The 19500-nt window shown below is 42.2% G+C and overlaps 1 protein-coding gene across 1 annotated transcript in view; it reads right to left on the bottom strand.

The window, feature by feature from the left end:
* The window catches only part of LOC122556373 (ankyrin-1-like), a 19895-nt gene extending 10483 nt beyond the window's left edge, over positions 1-9412 (bottom strand). The window contains exon 1 of the mRNA XM_043703008.1: positions 9332-9412. The gene's annotated coding sequence lies outside the window, so the exon portion shown is untranslated. The remainder of the gene's footprint in view (positions 1-9331) is intronic.
* Between the last annotated feature and the right edge of the window lie 10088 nt (positions 9413-19500).

Raw genomic sequence — 19500 nt, 5'->3', positions numbered from 1 at the left:
TGTCCGGACTTGTCTGACCTGCCCAGCTCCTTTTCCACCTATCCACTCCACCCTCTCCTCCCTGACCTATCACCTTCATCTCCTCCCCCACTGACCTATTATACTCTATGCTACTCTATCCCCACCCCCACCCTCCTCTAGCTTATCTCTCCACGCTTCAGGCTCTCTGCCTTTATTCCTGATGAAGGGCTTTTGCCCGAAACGTCGATTTTGCCAGTCCTCGGATGTTGCCTGAATTGCTGTGCTCTTCCAGCACCACTGATCCAGGATATTTGAGAGGATGAGCTGGGGGACAGTAAACGTTCAGGATGTCATATTCTTCTCCGTGTAGCAGAGCCTTGAGAATGATGAACTGCCCATACTCATCCTTGATTTGATCTATCACCTGAAATGGGAGGTTCCTTCATACCAGTATGGCCACTCTTCTGCTTTTGGAGTTGAAGTCGAAGAAGAATACCCTATCGTATTCCCCCCTGCTGTAACTTCAGATGTTCCTGATTGGTTAAATGCATCTCTTGCAATACAGCGATGTCAACACTTTCCTTCTTAAGATTTGCAAGCACCTTTTTCCTTTTAATGGGGGAATAGCTTCCCTTTGTATTCCAGGTGCATCACCTGAACAGATCACTAGCCATGACTGCACACTACAGCCTGCGGTCCCCCCGAGAGAAAGAAGCCCATTCAATGTGTGGCGAGTGGAAAAACACAAACTTTATCAAATCTGAAAACTATTCTTACAAACACTACTAAAACTATTAAAACTGAGCAACTAACCACTACTCCTAACTTGAACAAATAAACACAGAAACCACAAATCTCGAGAGATCTGTGGCAGCACAGTGGCTCAGTGGATAGCACTGCTGCCCTCACAGCACCAGGGCCCAGGTTCGATTGCAGCCTCGGGTGACTGGAAATTGAACATTCTCCCTGTGTCTGCGTCGGTTTCTTCCGGGTGCTCCGGTTTCATCCCACAATCCAAAGTGTGCAGGTTAGGTGAACTAGCCATGCTAAATTGCCCATAGTTTTCCGGGATGTGTAGGTTAGGGGTAAATGTAGACGAATGGGTTTTGGGTGGGTTACCTTTCAGAGGGTCAGTGTGGACTTGTAGGTCTGAAGGGCCTAGGGGGCATTCACTCCCAACCTTGTAGCCGTCCTGGCACCTTTCAGTTAAGGCCATGCCCCAAACCCAGGCAATGGAAAAAAACCCTGTTATTTACACTCCTGCAAGTTGGCAATGGATTCCCTCCCCTCCCCCACCATAGCTCAACCACCCCTCACCCAGAAAAACAGAACAGTAAAATAACAGATAACTAACAAACAGATAAAACATGAAACAAACCATGTTTTACACCAAGCCTATAAGGTCAGAAACTATGAAAGGGAAAGAACAAAGAAAGAGGAGATTAAAAAAGGATGGATCTTGGTACATGAAAACACTGGTGAATATATTCAGTAAATATGCTCATTCAGATGATCTACAAACATTTTTAACGAGGGTGGTGAGTTCATGGAATGCTCTGCCAGTGGCAGTGGTGGACTCTCCCTCATTATGGGCATTTAAGCGGGCATTGGATAGGCATATGGAGGATAGTGGGCTAGTGTAGGTTAGGTGGGCTTGGATCGGCGCAACATCGAGGGCCGGAGGGCCTGTACTGCGCTGTATTCTTCTATGTTCTATGTTCTATGTTCTAAAAAAATTATGCCATTGTTCACAAACATCTTTTCCCCTCGGTCCAAGTCTATTATTTCAGCGAGTTCACAAATTCTTTTACTTTTTCCGCTGAGTCAAAGTTATAGACAGACCCTCCATAATTAAAATGTAGTACTGCCGGGTACCTCAGAGAATATTGAATATTTAACTCTGGATGTAGGTTTGCTCACTGAGCTGAAGGACCGTTTCCAAAATGAACCTTGCAGCTCAGTGAGCAACTTACATCCAGAACCTCAACCTGAGCTAAAAATCTTCTCAAAACTCACTAATATTTAAGTGTCTTAATTTTTTCTTAACGTCATCAAAAGCCTTCCTCTTCTTAATTATGGCCCCAGAAAAATCTTGAAAAAACATTATTCTCGAACCTTTATATATACAGGTTTCTTCCCAGTCTTCTGAATGTTTCTATTATTAACTGCTTTTCTTTATAGTGCTGGAGTTGCACTGGGACGGGGTGTAGGCGCTGCTCCAACCCAGACTTGTGCATCGTGATCCAGTGGGCCCGCTCCACACTCACCAGGCCTGATTTGATTTCCAGGCCCAGCAACTCCGGGAGCCACTTCTCCAGGAACTCGGCCAGGTTCTCGCCTTCTTCGCACTCCAGAAGACTGACCACATGTAAGTTTTTTCTCCAACCTCGATTTACGAGGTCATCAACCTGCTCCAACAAGGCCTGAACCTGGTCCTCCAAGGTTTGGATCCGCCCTTCAGAGTTCTCCGTCACGGTCTTCGAAGCCGTGGTCCACTGCTTGACACCTTCCATGCGTCGATCCAATGACTGAATCTTCTGCTCGTGCTTTTTCAGCATGGCAGAGATTGGTTCCAGCACCATTTCAATTTTTTGACAGAGTTTTGTGACCTCAGGTAGTAGATGCTGCTGCTCCTCTGAGCTCAGAGGCACCGCCACGGGGGTCGAAGCAGCGGCTGCAGGTGTACCTCACACAGTATGGGAGTGCCCTTCCTGCTGTGCTCCTCTTGCTCCCTTTCCCTTATTTGTCTTCATGTCGACTCCAAAGTCTCCAAATCCAAATTAAAAAGTTTCTAGGTGTTCTGCCTACTTTACAGTGATAATGGTGGGGTGACAGAAGCCCACCTTGCCTCGGGTATGGCACAGAGCCCAATGCAGCAGGCTTTTCAGACTGCTACCATCTTGAATCTCCCAATCATTTCTTAAATATGTAGACTAATCATGTTGCTATGAGGTGAACACGTTATTGAACATTGAACGATAGATTTATGACAGATACTTAAAGATATACAATTACAATATATAGTTCATTCATGCTTGTCAAGAAAATATTTGCCTAGATAGTTAGCATCTTAAAAAAAGGAAATCTTGATAGTTTCTATATTGGAAGACCATGAATAATAATTGTGTTGTAATTGCCAGTTATTTCTGCAAGTTAGATCACTATCCATGAGGATTGTTGATAAATACATGATTTGAAAATAAGATGAACAATCACAAACCCCAACATAAATTGCGCTGTGCATTGTGTGAGTGTGCTCAACAATACTAGCTGAACCCAGAGATGTCTTTTGTGGAGGAGGAGCTGTTCAGCACATCATCATGCCTGGCCGAGTGCCATTCATTAATACTATCACTTCCCAGTACTTAACTGTTAATGACAGTAACTTTTTTTAAGTCTTTATTTCCGATATAGTGATAGAAGTGGGAAAAGGTGTCTAGGAGCTCTTGGTGCAGCACTAGCGAATTGCATTTTAAGGAGCAGCAGCACAGGGCTGACTTCAATATTCCCTCTGAAGGCCATCAGAACAGCGAATGAGTGAGCCAGATGACTTGTAGGGAATTGGTTAATCAGCTCAATTCCTTCAACACTGGATATAATATCTGAAATATTAACTGACTCTACAGGAACAACAAGGTAGAATTACACAGCTCTGGCTTCCTTTGTTTCCAATATTTAACATTAATTTGATATTTTTACAAACCTTTCTTTCTGAAAAGAACCTACATCTTGAAACCCCTTTTATAAGCTTCTAAACTTTTGAATTTAAAAAATACCTAAAACAGACAGGTCGCCACTTTGGAATATTGTGTGCAATACTGGTCTCCTTCCTATTGGAAGGATATTGTGAAAATTGAAAGGGTTCAGAAAAGATTTAAAGGACGTTGCCAGTGTTGGAGGATTTGAGCTACAGGGAGAGGCCGAATAGGCTGAGGCTGTTTTCTCTGGACTGTCAGAGGCTGAGGGTGATCTTATAGAGGTTTATAAAATCATGAGTAGCACTGATAGTGTAAATAGATGATGTATTTTCCCTAGGGTGGGGGAGTCCAGAACAAGAGGGCATAGGTTTAGGTTGAAAGGGGAAAAATTTAAAAGGTACCGAAAGGGCAACTTTTCTATGCCGAGGGTGGTACATGTATGGAATAAGCTGCCAGAAGAAGTGGTGGAGGCTGGTACAATTACAACATTTAAAAGGCATCGGGATGTGTTTATGAATAGGAAGGATTTATGGTCCAAGTGCTGACAAATGGGACTCCATTAGATGGGGATATCTGGTCGGTATGGAAGAGTTGGACTGAAAAGTCTGTTTCTGTGCTGTACATCTCTATTACGCTATGACTATTGTGAAGGGTGCTCTGAGGCCTTGCCTGTGGTTACATTGATGGGAGGCAGCTCAAGGCCTGCCCCCTGGAACTTTGGGCACCTGGTCAGCAGGAGGACACTTTTAGGCAGCTGCCCTAGCTCTGAGGCCTTCAAAGGCTTGCAGGCCAATTGGAAAGTTGCAGTCAGCCTCTGACATTTAGCTATAACTGGCCATTTACTCAGCTTAAGTGGCTACTAAACACTTGCAGGGTGATGCTGGCAAACCAGCTCACTAGCCAAATGTTTGCATCCACCCTGCTATGTGCTTGTCTCCATACGGGGATAATTATCCTGACCTTGGAATCATTTGGGAATATACCTTTTGTCTTCAATTGTTGCAAATTATGTCGAAGATCCTTTGGATACTGCAGTTTACCAAGTCAGGAGTGGAAACCAGCTCAACAGAATGTGGGAATTCCTGAAAATCATCAATGTTGGAACAATTGTAAACAAAGAAGTATCTTTAGTTAGGTTCGCTTGAGTTTAAAATCTCAGTATGAGAATTATGTGTAAACATCCTACAGTTTAAGGAGGAGGTTAACTAAATCTGGATAAAATATACTGAGGAAAAGAAATAGATGCTGTTTGTCAAGAGGAAATGATGATTCAAGTGCAGAAAAATCAAAAATTGCTGGAAAAACTGAGCAGGTCTGGCAGCATTTGTGGAGAGAAACCAGAGTTAACGTTTCCAGTCCAATAACCCTTCTTCAGAACTGGTGGTGGCTGGGAAAAGTCTGGTGTCTATGCAGAAGGTAGTGTGGGGGAGGAGTAAGCAATAGGTGGAGATAGAGCCCAAAGTGAGAGAAAAACAGTTGGACAGAAAAAGGAATGGGTAATCATCAGCCTAGGACAATCAATAGTTATTAATGGGGACCACTGGAGGCTGACAATGGATTATGTTTGATAGCAGCCCATATAATGACAAAGCCTGGTGTGTGGGGGTTGAGGTAAGGACATAGAAGAAGGTTCTCAAGCCCTAGAATTGTTGAACAATACTAAATCCTGAAGGCTACAGAGTTCCCAAACAGACAAAGAGGTGTTATTCTTCCAACTTGAGCAGAGCTTCACTGGAGCACTGCAGCAAGCCTGAGACAGACATGCTGGCCAGGGAACAGGATGGTGCATTGAAGTGGTAGGCAGCTCAGAGTCTTTTCTTTGCAGACAGATGTAAGTGTTCTGCAAAGTGGTCACCCAGTCTGTGCTTCATTTCCCCAATTTAGAGGAGATTACATTGTGAGCAGCGAATGCAGTCGACTAGATTGAGTGGTGCAGGTAAAATGCTGCTTCACCTGGAAGGTGTGTTTGGGGCTTTTGGTAGTGAGGAGGGAGGAAGATATTACACATTCTCCGATTGCAAGGGAAGGTGTCACGGGGGTTTTAGGAGTGAAGGAGGAGTGGACCAGGGTGTCCCGGGAGAATGGTCCCTGCGGATTCCTGATGAAGGGCTTATGCTAGAAATGTCGACTCTCCTGCTCCTCGGATGCTGGCTGACCGCTGTGTTTTTCCAGCACCACACTTTTTGACAAGGGAGGGAAGGGGAATGTGTGTCTGGTGGTGGCATCTTCCTGGACATTGTGGAAATGGCAGCTAATGATCCTCTGGATGTGGATGCTGGTGAGATGATAGATGAGGATAAGAAAGACCCTATTGCTGTTGTGGAAAGGAAGAGAGGGGGTGAGGACAGAAGTGTGAGAGATGGGTCAGACCCAGCTGAGATCCCTGTCAACTATGGTGCTAGGGAATCCAGAGGAAGAAGGTGGACATTTTGGAGGCCCCCTTGCCATGGGTTTTTAGTAGATAATGGGGGTAGGCTATTGTTTACTTCTGTCTCATCCCCCCACCCAATCTTCTGCATAAAACAAACCTTTTCCTAGCTACAATGTGAGGAGGGGTCATTGAGCCTGAAACAATAATGCTGATTTCTCTCCACAGATGCTGCCAGACTTACTGTGTTTTTCCAGCAATTTTTTTTTTTGTTTCTGATGTCCAGCATCCACAGTTTTTTTGTTTTTTTGTTTAGTGCTGACTTTGTCTGGCAGGTACTAAAAAGCAGATATCTACATGTCAGCTAAAGATAGTGATACAGTGGTGAGAAATCTTGAACATCACACACCATTATAGGGCAGTGTTCACTTAATTAGAAAAAGTGTAACATAAGCCATTTTGAAAGAAGGCATTTGAGAAAAGCAGATAGAAGTCACAGTTCATATTGAAAGTAAGGGAAATATGAATTCTTGCAAAAGATTGGTTTAATGGTGTGCAATTCTTTAATTTAAGTAATCTTACGATTCACTTGGTACTATGTTGCAGGCCCATTAGTGAGGCAGACATGACACATCAACATTTGGATCAAGAACAAGTGCAGAAGGAAGGACATTATTTGTAGGACATCAGGAAGGTGGAAACAGTGCATAAGTCATGAAACTGAATTGGATCCATTGTCTCCATAGGGAATTACCTGGGATCTATTGAAGTAAGAAATGAGAGAGTTCAAGCTTAAGCTTTTACTTGCTTGAAGAAAAATCGTTGATATTTTATGGCAGAGATTCATTAAGAAAACTATAATGGAAAGTATAAATTGAAATCATTTTACACAAATTGTGAGACACAAATCAAATGTGTGAATCAATTTGTGATTTCTGAACACAAATCAAAATAAATGGTCATGGAACTCATAAATGGGCTGCAGTACTAAACTTGTTACCATGCAATAATTAGATTAACTCTGGTGAGTAACGTCAAAGTAAAAGGAAAACTAATGTAAAACCAGCCAAAATGCAAGGGATTTTCAAGTAATCCTCAATGATGGAAATAGAGAAAACTAAAAGTTTTAATTTCTGGATGGCAGATTTTGATGGGGATGGAACTAAGAAATATGCTTTAGCCTTCATCATTAGATAGGAAGGTACAAATGGAATATAATTAAGGGCCTCACAGCGCCAGAGACCCGGGTCCAATTCCCTGTGTGTCTGTGTGGAGTTTGCACATTCTCCCCGTGTCTGCGTGGGTTTCCTCCGGGTGCTCCAGTTTCCTCCCGTAGTCCAAAAATGTGCAGGTTAGCTGAATTGGCCGTGCTAAATTGCCCGTAGTGTTAGATGAAGGGGCAAATGTAGGGGAATGGGTGGGTTGCTCTTCGGAGTGTCGGTGTGGACTTGTTGGGCCGAAGGTCCTGTTTCCACACTGTAAATAATCTAATCTAATCAAACTGCAGAACAAGCATTCCATCAGATATTAGATGAGCTAGTAAATGAGTTTGAGCAACAGAAAATGATGAGGCGAAAGGACTAAAATAATCCTTCATTAAGTTTAAAGGCACAGATACAATTAGAAACAACACCACCAGCATTTTATTTATATCGTGCTTTAAATGCAATAAAATGTCCCAAAGCACTTCACATTGTGATAACCCAATGTTGAACCCCATAAGGACATATTAGGTCAGGTGACCAAACGTTTGGTCAAACAGGCAAAAAAGTCTCTTAAAAGGTGGAAAGTGAGGTAAGGAGGCAGAGAGATGTTGGGAGAGAATTCCAGAGCTTGGCATGCCGGGCCAGCAATGGCAGAGAATTTAGAATTGGAAATGGGTATGAGGCCAGAATTAGTACAGATCCTAAACCCCCTCCTCCCTTCCCCTCCAATCCCACACCACACCCACACCATATTCACATTATTCTTATGAGGGTAAATTCCTCGATATAAGTTGTTTCAATATACATTGTACTTTTTACCAAGGGTCCTCTGTATATGCTATATTGAATGGGTCTGGAAGTGGAATTCATAACAAGTAGGATGAGTAGATTATGTGGCCCATTGACCTTGCTCTCCATTCACTGCAATTCAGGCTGATCCTAAGCTTCAACTCTATGTCTCCACATGTTCCACATGTCCCTTGATTCCCTGAGAGACCAAAAGTCTACTCATCTTAATTTTAAATATATTCAACAATTATATGTAACTCCCTTGGATAGAGAATTCCAAGGATTGGCAACAATTTCAGTGAAGAAGCCTCTAACATCTTGGTTCTAAACAAACAACCCTTTATACCGAAACTCTACCCTCATATTAATGATTCCTCAGCCAGGCTAAACTATCTCCCCCTGTCTAGTTGTCAAGTTCTTTCAGATCTTGTATGTTTTAATTAAATCATGTTTAATTCGTCTAAACTCCAGTTAATATGTATCCAATTTAGTCAGCTTCAAATCATTGGACAACTTTATCACCTCAAGGATCTACTGAAACATTGCTTTAAAACATCAAATGCAAATATATCCTTCCTTTTAAACACCAAAACTGTTCACAGTATTCCAGTTGTGGTCAAAGCTCTATACAATTGTAACAAGACTTCTTTATTCCTACATTCCAATCTCCTTACAATGCAGAGCAACATACCTTTTGCCCTCCTAAGTGCGTGCTAACTTCTTGTGCTCCACATACGAGTACACCCAAGTTTCTTTGAACATCAATACTGACAAGTTTCACACCTTTAAAAAAAAGTATTCTGCTTTTCTATTCTTACAACCAAAGTGAATAACCTCACACTTAGTCATATACTCCAGCCGATAATTTGTATGGTTATTTTTGATATTTCTGTCATCTTATTTTCTTAGCAATCATTGTAAATAATTACTTATCTAATAATAGAACATTGCAAATTAATTTTTGAAACTTAAAGAACTAAAGATACAGTTCACTGTGTGTTTCTAGTAAAAGTATGCCATTTCCATTTTGTATATTGTACATTTCTTTTCCATTACATGGTTAAATTCAGTGGGAAATAATCAAGCTAATTTGTCCATTATGTCAACGTAAAATATCAGATCTCAGCTGGTATTATTACTTTCTGTCAATTGACTTCATCTTGTTTTCAGTTTTAGCACAATCGAGAAAGGAAGACGTAGTTTTGCAACTCTCGATATTTACCTACACTTATCCTTGTTCCAAAAATCCAATTTAACACACAGGGAACAAGTCAAATTGTAATGATACTAGTGAATGAACATTTACTTACCAATATATACGATTTTTCAAATAACAAGCTGTGCAAGTAAATTCTAGCTTCCTGTTACTAACACTTCCTTTTAAAAGAGATGGGTAACAAAACCTCAAAACATAATTGCAACACAAAAGAGCAGTCTAAATTGACACCAAACTTAAAAAAAAAATGAGCTTAGTACTTGGAGGGAGGCTGAAAATGTACTAAAAGTCTTTGACCTTTAGCACAAGGCTCGTGAACTTGGAAAGTGGATCAGTGCCCATTATGGTATATGAAATCAGTGGAACAATCATTGATACTTTCTGTAAAACAATGAACAGTGTGCTTCATTGGCTTACAGTCCAGGTAGTAAGGACAGAAATTTTCCCTCTCAAGTTCCCAGTCCAGAACTCTGCAACAGACAATTTTTCACTGCATTTATTTTCTGTAGTTCGAAGAGCATTTACGATGCAGTATTTCTTAAATTTTTTCCCACCGTGATCCTATTTCGATGCTTGAAAATTGTTGTAATCTTTTTTGAGAACTGTGAAAATGGGGCCAGGTGTGTGGGTGGGGAGAACACCTGTGAGACCTGGATAGGGATGGGGCTGGACCTGATTGGGGGAAACAGAGTTCCATGGTGGCCATCGCTGCCTTGGGACCCTATAACTGCAACTCATAACCCCATTTGGTTTCCCAAGCTTCACTTTGGGAAGCTCTGTTTTGAGGTTCAAGCTTCTACTCTTAACTATAGTTGTCTCAATGTTTGTCTCTTGGAAAGTTGTATTTGAAATCAAGAAAGCATTCATTTTAGAATTATCCAATTGGCTTCCCTTCAACTTGAAATGTAAACATAGAGCATTGCTACCTTATATTTTGAAATGCCTTCAATACTAATACCTAATTTTGTGAACTAAAGTGTCCTCTAAATTGCTGAATGGCCTGAACAAAATGAATGGCAGGATTTTCCAATCCGTGCGATGGTTAGAGAATGGCGTGGTGGTGGTGGTGGGGGGTGCTTGGTGAACCTTATTGGGTGAGAAGCCACAAAGCAGATCCCCATTGTCGACATAAACCTTGTAGATTAGGTTTTCCCCTTTTAATGGTGGATTGAGGATGTCATCATGAGGCTAACTGTATGCACTTACAACTCATTCCTTCCACAACCTCCTGGAATTTGCTTCATTTTCCCAATAAATTTCAACCCATTCGAGAAACTCAGTGCTTCAGAGAACTGGCAGCAAAACACAGGGATGGAGCAGGTGAGTAGCACTTCATCCATCTCTGGGAATCCATTTGCTGCTTTCTTCCATATAGCAGTGTGACTTTAATTGATGCTTGTAGCCACTTGTATTCTCATTTCTCTAAGTACAATCAATGCATCTAAATGAATCCAGGCACACTGCCTACTTATCTGTAAGCCTTATTGGCTCATGGCAAATGGGGTACAATTTACAACTCAAGGGCAGACTTTAATATATAGCAAATGGGACTGCTTATAGCTGACAGCATGGAACCAAACAAGTTGTGAACAGGAAGTCCAAATGTCATCAAATTGAAAAAGAAGGGAAATGGAGGTAGGTTATGCTTCAGTGTCTCTGAGTGTTGTGTCATGCGGTGATTCTAGGGTGCTGCAGGGACTGTTGCCCATACTGAAGTTGACTTCTATCTGGAGATCAGTCTGAGGGCTGGGGAACTGGAGGGAATGATAACATATTTTACATGAAAGGTGAGGAACGAGGAGCATACAGTCATGTAAGAGGGGTTAAAGAATATGGAAACAGGCCCTTCGGCCCAACAAGTCCATACTGCTCTTCCCAAGAGCATCCCGCGCAGAGCCATTCCCCTCTATTTACCCCTGACTCATGCACCTAACCTGTACATCCCTGAACACTATGGAAAGTTTAATGTGGCTAGTTCACCTAACCTGCACATCTTTGGACGGTGGGAGGAAACCAGAGCACCCAAAGGAAACCCACTCAAACATAGAGAATGTGTAAACTCCACACAGACAGTCGCCTGAGGCTGGAATCGAACCTGGGTCCCTGCTGCTGTGAGGCAGTAGTGCTAACCACTGAGCCACTGTGAATACAGTATGCTCAGCAGAGGCATTAGGACTTCATTGTCCGGGGCTCCAGGGGAAAGGCTGGGGACATCATTGGTGACAATAAATGCTTTGCATTGAGGAGTGGAGGATGTTGGGTCTGAGGAGCAGGGTGGTACTTAAATGGCCCAATGAAGGAGGACAATGCTTTAATTTTTGCCAGAAAATAATGTAGATACATTGCAAGTAAATCAGGCTACATCAAACATCAGAACAGTGAAAGTATGCTGAGCTGTATGATATTTATTTCTTTAACTTAAACTCTTGTGCTTTCAAAAGGATTTCTTCCTCCATTGCCTACCACTCCATCGAGATCAGGCCTGACATCTGCAATGGGGTTGGGGCAGGCCTGATGACTGGTGTGCGCTGGTGACTGTAAAGAAATTGCTGGGCATCATCTTGGCATCAGGGCTCAGTCTCCTTGGCTTGATGTGTAGCTGATAATATGCTCACTGGCAGAAGGGAATTAGAGAGGCTGGGCATGGCTGGAATGTGCTGAGCTGAAGTTTCCCAGGGTGCCTGCTCATCACTTCTCCTCCAGCCTTCTAGCACCATCCTGCCTCCCTGAGAGGAAGGGGCAACTGGAGAAGTGAAGCTGAACAGTGAGAGCTAGAGCAATGGAGTATAGGTCTGTGCCTACACCTGGCAAGCACTGACTCCAAGGTAGCCACCACCCTTTCCATTGAGGAAGCCAAGCACTTGCAATCAAGAGCTACCACTCTCAACAGGAGATGGACAGATTCTTCTAACCTTTGCTTCAAATTAGCAAGAGCCTCTGGCATTCCTGCCTGATGATCCCCAGCCTGTCACTGCAGGTTGAGAATGTCAGTTATGGCAAGGGGAAGGGGCTGTGCAGGGGCCTGGTTTCTGGCAGACATTGAGTATCTGAAACCTTGAGTATTTCCTGCCCTTCTGGCTACAGACATACTCACCAGACAGTGCTAAAGGTACTCACAGAGGTGACCATCTCTGTGGTGATGGAGGGTGCAGCAGAACACCTTGCTGAGATGTCAAAGGCTTCATACGTGGAGGGGCTTGTGTCCCACAGTCCAAAGATGCGCAGGTTGGATGGACTGACCATGCTAAATTGCCACATTGTGTTAAGCGATGTACATGCTAGGGAGGTTAACTATGGTAAATGTGGGATTACGGGGATAGAGTGGGATCCTTTTCAGAGGGTCAGTGCAGACTTGATGGGGACGAATAGAGTCATAGTGTTTCTATGATTCTGATTCAAAGGACAAGGCTCCCAGCTGGAGATGAGCGGAGTTGGGTAGTATTATAAAAGGTGGATATAGGCAATCTTAATGATGGTTCAGAAATGTAGTCACAATGTAAATTGTGTGTCAAAAACTACATCCAGGTTATGAACAGTCTTTTTATGTTAATTGTTTTACAATCTTTCCTTCCTGGCAGGATACATTTCTTCAGTTGAATTTATCGTTAGGCTCAAACCTCAACAAGGAGAGATTTTAAAAGATTCCAGCGCCTATAGCTTAGACTTGGTCATAAAATGAAATGTCATTCTCCCTCAGAGTTTTCAAAATAAAATATATCTACAAAGGTATATTATAACAGAAACAACTCACTTGAATTAACCAATACAAAGAATCTGATTTACAATTGCAGAATATTTTTAGTTATTTGTTTTGTGGTTCAGATTTTGGGACACTGAATGTCAGCCAATAACATTTTAATAATTGCTTGGTATAATTTTATGCTAAGAATCCATTACCTGGATTACATTATAGTAATAGTTAAAATGTCATAAAGTACAGGCTAATTATAATCAATTCCTTAAGATTAACGATTATACTAATGAATCCACCCAGATAATGCTGATCATATACATTTCATCTGGAGAGAAATGTAAGGCAACAATTTCTATTTAGAAATGTAACACAATTTTCTAAGCCACACAGAAGTAGCTATTCAGAATATTCAATTTTACCTAGAAACACTGAAGTATTCAAATCCAACTAGAAATAGACTCAAAGAATATAAACAATCCTTTAAAAAACATATAATCCCAATATAAACTTAAAAACTGATACAAGACACAAAAAATCTATATGAAAAGATGGCCGATCAAGTAATAGAGTCTTAGAGATGTACAGCACAGAAGCAGACGCTTTGGTCCAACCCTTGCCGACCAGACATCCTAAATTAATCTAGTCCCATTTGCCAACATTTGGCCCATATCCCTCTACTCTTCCTATTCATATACCTATCCAGATGCCTTTTAAATGTAGTATTTGTACCAGCCTCCACCACTTCCTCTGGCAACTCATTCCATACATTCACCATCCTCTGCATGAAAAAAGTACCCTTTGGGTCCCTTTTAAATCTTACCCCTCTCACCTTAAACCTATGCCCTCTAGTTCTGGACTCCTCCACCCACGGAAAAGACCTTGGCTATTCACCCCATCCATGCCCCTCATGATTTTATAAACATCTATAAGGTCACCCCTCAGTTTCCGATGCTTCAGTGAAAACAGCCCCAACCTATTCAGCCTCACCCGATAGCTCAAATCCTCCAACTCTGGCAACATCATTGTATTCTTTTCTGAACCATTTCAAGTTTCACAACATCCTTCCTATAGGAGAGAGACCAGAACTGCTTGCAGTATTCCAAAAGTGGCCAAATCAATGCCATGTACAGCTGCAACATGACATCCAACTCCTATACTTAATGCAGTGACTAATAAAGGAAAGTATACCAAATGCTTTCTTCACTATCCTATCTACTTTCAAGGAACTATGAACCTGCATTCCAAGGTCTCTTTGTTCAGCAACACTCCCCAGAACCCTACCATTAAGTGTATGAGTCCTGCCCTGACTTGCCTTTCCAAAATGCAGCACTCACATTTATCTAAATTAAACTCCATCTGCCACTCCTTGGCCCATTGGTCCATCTGATCAAGATCCCATTGTACTCTGAGCTAACCTTCTTCGCTGTCTACTACACCTCCAATTTTGTTGTCATCTCCAAACTTACTAACTATACCTCTAATGTTCACATCCAAATAATTTATATAAACGATGAAAGGACCTGGCATCGATCCTTGTGGTACACCACTCAGCACAGGCCTCATGTCTGAAAAGCAACCCTCCATCACTACTGCCCTCTGTCTTCTACCTTTGAACCAGTTCTGAATCCAAATAGCTACCTCTCTCTCTATTCCATGAGATCTAACCTTGTTAACTAGTCTACCGTAAGGAATTTTGTCGAACGCCTTACTGAAGTCCATTTATGTCACATCCACTGCTCTGCCATCATCAATTCTCTTTGTTACTACTTCAAAAATCTCAATCAAGTTCATGACACATGATTTCCAACACACAAAGCCGTGTTGACTATCCCTAATCAGTTGTTGCCTTTCCAAATATACGTAAATCCTGTCCTCAAGATTCCCTCCAACAACTTGACAGGCTCACCTAGTCTATAGTTCCCTGGCTTTTCCTTCCCACCTTTTTTAGATAGTGGCACCAATTTAACCAATCTCCAATCTTCAGGCATCTCGCCAGTGATTAAAGATGCAAATATCTCAGCAAGAGGCCCAGCAATCACTTCCCAAGCTTCCCACAGAGTTCTAGGGTACGCCTGATCAGGTCCTGGGGATTTATCCACTTTTATGCATTTCTAATTTAAAAGCTGGCATTAATTAACTCCTATATCTTATGGTTTTGTGTCACTTCGAAAAGACATCAGAACGTTCCATCAGAATCACTCCAAAGAAGAGTCGCTGGACCTGAAATGTTAATTCTACTTTTTATCCTCAGAGGCTGCCAGACCTGTTGGGTTTCTCCAGCAATTTCTGTTTTTACATCAGATCTTTGTTTATTGTGAGTTATGTGTGAATAAATCCATTGAAGAACTAACATCTGCTGCTGTCTTATTTGTTCTCAAGGTTCTTCTATTTATCTTTCCTGCACTTGTTTCCAAGTTCTGGGTTTGGCAAAGATTCAAATTCTGTGTTTGCTGGGTTTTTTTCAAAGTGTGATCTCAATACTAATTTTCTTTAAGTTAACCACCTTTTACAAAAAAAATCACAAACAGATTAAAATTAATGTTGCTACACTTCGAAGTGCATCTTTAACGACTGTTGTAAAAGCACATTAAACTGCCCAGCGAAGTTGGCTGCTATGACCAGTGTCTGGACTTGGCAGTAACCTTCCAACATTTTCTCAAAAATCAAAGTCATAGAGTCATAGAAAGTTTTGATAAGATTTGTAGCTCAGGTTGAGGTTCTGGATGTAGGTTTGCTCGCTGAGCTGGAAGATTGATTTCCAGACGTTTCATCACCCTACTAGGTAACATCTTCAGTCTCCCATGGGGAACCTTGTCAAACGCCTTACTGAAGTCCATATAGTTGACATCTACCGCTCTGCCCTTATCAATCCTTTGTTACTTCTTCAAAAAACTCAATCAAGTTTGTGAGACATGATTTCCCACACATAAAGCCATGTTGACCAGCCCTAATCAGTCCTTGCCTTTCCAAATACATGTACAACAATCTGGAGGGTGGCATGGTGGCTCAGTGCGAGCACCGCAGCCTCACAGCACCATGGACCTAGGTTCAATTCCAGCCTTGGGCGACTGTTTGTGGAGTTTGCACATTCTCCCCGTGTCTGCATGGGTTTCCTCCGTGTGCTCTGGTTTCCTCCCACAATCCAAAGAAGTGCAGGTCAGGTGAATTGGCCGTGTTAAATTGCCCCAGTGTTCCATACATTAGTCAGATGGAAATGGGTCTGAGTGGGTTGCTTTTTCGAGGACTGGTTGTGCCAAAGGGCCTGTTTCCACACTGTAGGGAATCTAATTAAAAAAACTTACCCACCACCGACCTCCGGCTCTCTGATCTATAGTTCCCTAGCTTGTCCTTACCACCCTTCTTAAACAGTAGCATTGAGTCAGCCAAACTCCAGTGTTCTGGCACCTTAGCTGTGACTATAAATGATACAAATATCTCAGTAAGAGGCCCAGCAATCAGTTCCCTAGCTTCCTACAGAGTTCTAGTGTACACCTGATCAGGTCCTAGGGATTTATCCACTTTTATGCTTTTCAAGACATCCAGCACTTCCTCCTCTGTAATATGGACATTTTTCAAGATGTCACCATCTATTTCCCTACATTCTATATCTTCCAGGTCCTTTTCCACAGTAAATATTGATGCAAAATACTGATCTTTAAGGGGTCCTATTCTCTCCCTAGTTACCTTTTTATCCTTAATGTATTTGTAAAAAAAACCCTTTGGATCCTCCTTAACTGTACTTGCCAAAGCTATCTCATGTCCCCTTTTTGCCTTCCTGATTTCTCTCTTAATAATACTCCTACTGCCTTTATCCCTTTCTAAGGATTCACTCGATCTATGCTGTCTATACCTGGCATATGCTTCCTTCTTTTTCTTAACCAAACCCTCAATTTCTTTAGTCATCCAGCATTCCCTGTACCTACCAGCCTTTCCTTTCACCCTAACAGGAATATACTTTCTCTGGATTCCCGTTATCTCATTTCTAATGGCTTCCCATTTTCTAACCGCCCTTGTATCTGTGGACATCCGTCCCCAATCAGCTTTTGAAAGTTTTTGCTTAATACCGTGAAAATTGGCCTTCCTCCAATTTAGAACTTCAACTTTTAGATCTGGTCTATCCTTTTCCATCATTATTTTAAAACGAATAGAATTATGGTCGCTAGCCCCAAAGTGCTCCCCTACCGACACCTCAGTCACCTGCCCTGCCTTATTTCCCAAGAGTAGGTCAAGTTTTGCACCTTCTCTGGTAGGTACATCCACACAATCAATGCCTCCATGTAAACTGAGAATGGGACTGGAATGTCAGCTGTGGTGTTATAAACTTCCACAGAGACAGAATGTTTCTAAGGAAACTCTCTACTCCACCTCGCCCTCAAAATAAATTGCAACATTATTCCTATCCTGCAGGGAGGCAAGTTAATGGCTCCATTTAACCTCTAAGTTGCTTCATAGACAGTTGGTTATCTGCAATTCAAGCCTTGGTCTTAATGGTAACTTCCAAACCACCCCCCCCGCCCCCCGCCTTGGAGGCTTAGTCACTGAGTGCTGAACTTGACTGTCTTTTATCCATACAACTTTTAAATAGTAGCAATCAGTTTAAGGGTCAGGGCTGCTTCACAGAACATCTACTGATGATACAAAAACCCCTATGTTAGGGTTGTAAAGGAAAAGCCTGTAAAAAAGCAGCAATCATCCTGCATTCTGCTCTCGGCAAGAAATCAACCTTCTTCTGTTGCAACAGGAAAGCAGAAGTGACATTTCAGCAATATTCTTCTGAGGAAATTTTAAAGAGAAGATACTATCTATGACCCTTGAATGGCTAGGCAGCCAACTAAACAGCTAACTACAATTTTTAACTTTTGGTCTCCATCTTAAAAGCAAGTACATTCATAAACTGGTATCCCTCAACAGTTTTGTACTTAAGTTGTTACGAATTGAATAATTTCTTTATTCTTATGGATTTGAACTCTCCTTAGTGCACCACTGTGTGTGAGATAAAGCCATGTCTAGTTTAACTTTATAACACCGTCATTGAGGTACTCACAAGGTCATAAACTGTGGAAAATACACCGTAATGTTTAGAAAGAGTAGAAATTAAATTCTTGATATGTTTTTAGGATAGATGGTGAAAATATGGAGGGAGATTAATTTTAAAACTCTCAAATCTGTCTGTAATGCATTAGCTGTTGCATTCAATTGATTTTCTACTTCACAGGGACAGCAATAGGGGGTAGAGGAAAATGGCTTTAGCTTTCTGAATATTTCATTGTGAGAAATTTCTTGGATGTTGGGAAAGTAATTTTGTAATCGTGGAGGAGTTGACAGAAGTGGTGATAAGGGAGAGCAAGGTGTCAGTTGTTTATACATGTCAACTAACATAGTCCTTTTCGGACGTGTTGCTTTGAATAGCAATGAAGGGATGGATGATTGACGGGCACCAAGGGAAATGGTGTGGGAGCTGGAAGTGAAATCATTGTCAGTTATTCTGTCTCCGATCAGATCAATAAGAATGGAACCTGGTGAATGCAATGCTATTTATCTCCTGGCATCAATCAGCAGCCATTGACACACATCAACCCTGGATCAATTGACAAACTCTATCACCGCTCCCCCTACTTCCCCCAATTACTGAGCCCACCCTCAATTACTGTCCTCTCTCCCTCAAACAGTTGCTGAACTATCCTTCTGATCAATAGACAGTTCCTCTGGTCCAGTGATAGCGTCCTTCTTTCTGAGCCAGGACACCTGGTTCAAGTAAGTGAAACAAAGACCTGTGAGTGGTGGAGATCTCAAAAACAAAACAAGGACAGAAATTGCCGGAGAAATTCAGCAGGCCTGGCAGCAACTCTGGAGAGAAAACAGAGTTAACATTTTGAGTCCAGTGAGCCTTCTTCAGAACTCGAAGCAGCTAGGAAAAGGCACTAATGACAGTGGAATGGTGGAGAAGAGGAGTGAGTGAAAAACTGGAGGCCCCACCTGCTTTAGAGGGGTTGATAACATCTCTAAGCAGATTGATTAGAAAGCCACTTCTTCTGATCAATAACTGGCCTCTCCCTGAGGTCAACTACATACCTCTTACCCAGAAGAGAAAGGGAGGTGGGGAGGGGGAAGGATGAGGGGACAAGTTTCTGTCAGAGCACATTGTATCTACTCAGCAAAACATGAATGTTGAATATACGAACAAACATCAAGAATAAGCCACCCTGCCATTCAATAAGATCATGGCTGATCTGATTTAGGAGAAAGTGAGGACTGCAGATGCTGGAGATCAGAGCTGAAAATGTGTTGCTGGAAAAGCGCAGCAGGTCAGGCAGCATCCAGGGAACAGGAGAATCGACGTTTCGGGCATGAGCCCTTCTTCAGGAATGAGGAAAGTGTGTCAAGCAGGCTAAGATAAAAAGGTAGGGAGGAGGGACTTTGGAGAGGGGCGTTGGAAGTGCGATAGGTGGAAGGAGGTTAAGGTGAGAATGATAGGCCGGAGTAGGGGTGGGAGCGGAGAGGTCAGGAAGAAGATTGCAGGTTAGGAAGGTGATGCTGAGTTCGAGGGTTGGGACTGAGACAAGGTGGGG

Source organism: Chiloscyllium plagiosum, chromosome 13 (genome assembly GCF_004010195.1).
Source record: "Chiloscyllium plagiosum isolate BGI_BamShark_2017 chromosome 13, ASM401019v2, whole genome shotgun sequence".
In the NCBI taxonomy this organism is placed as follows: Eukaryota; Metazoa; Chordata; class Chondrichthyes; order Orectolobiformes; family Hemiscylliidae; genus Chiloscyllium; species Chiloscyllium plagiosum.
This window is presented reverse-complemented; position numbering and strand designations above follow the sequence as displayed.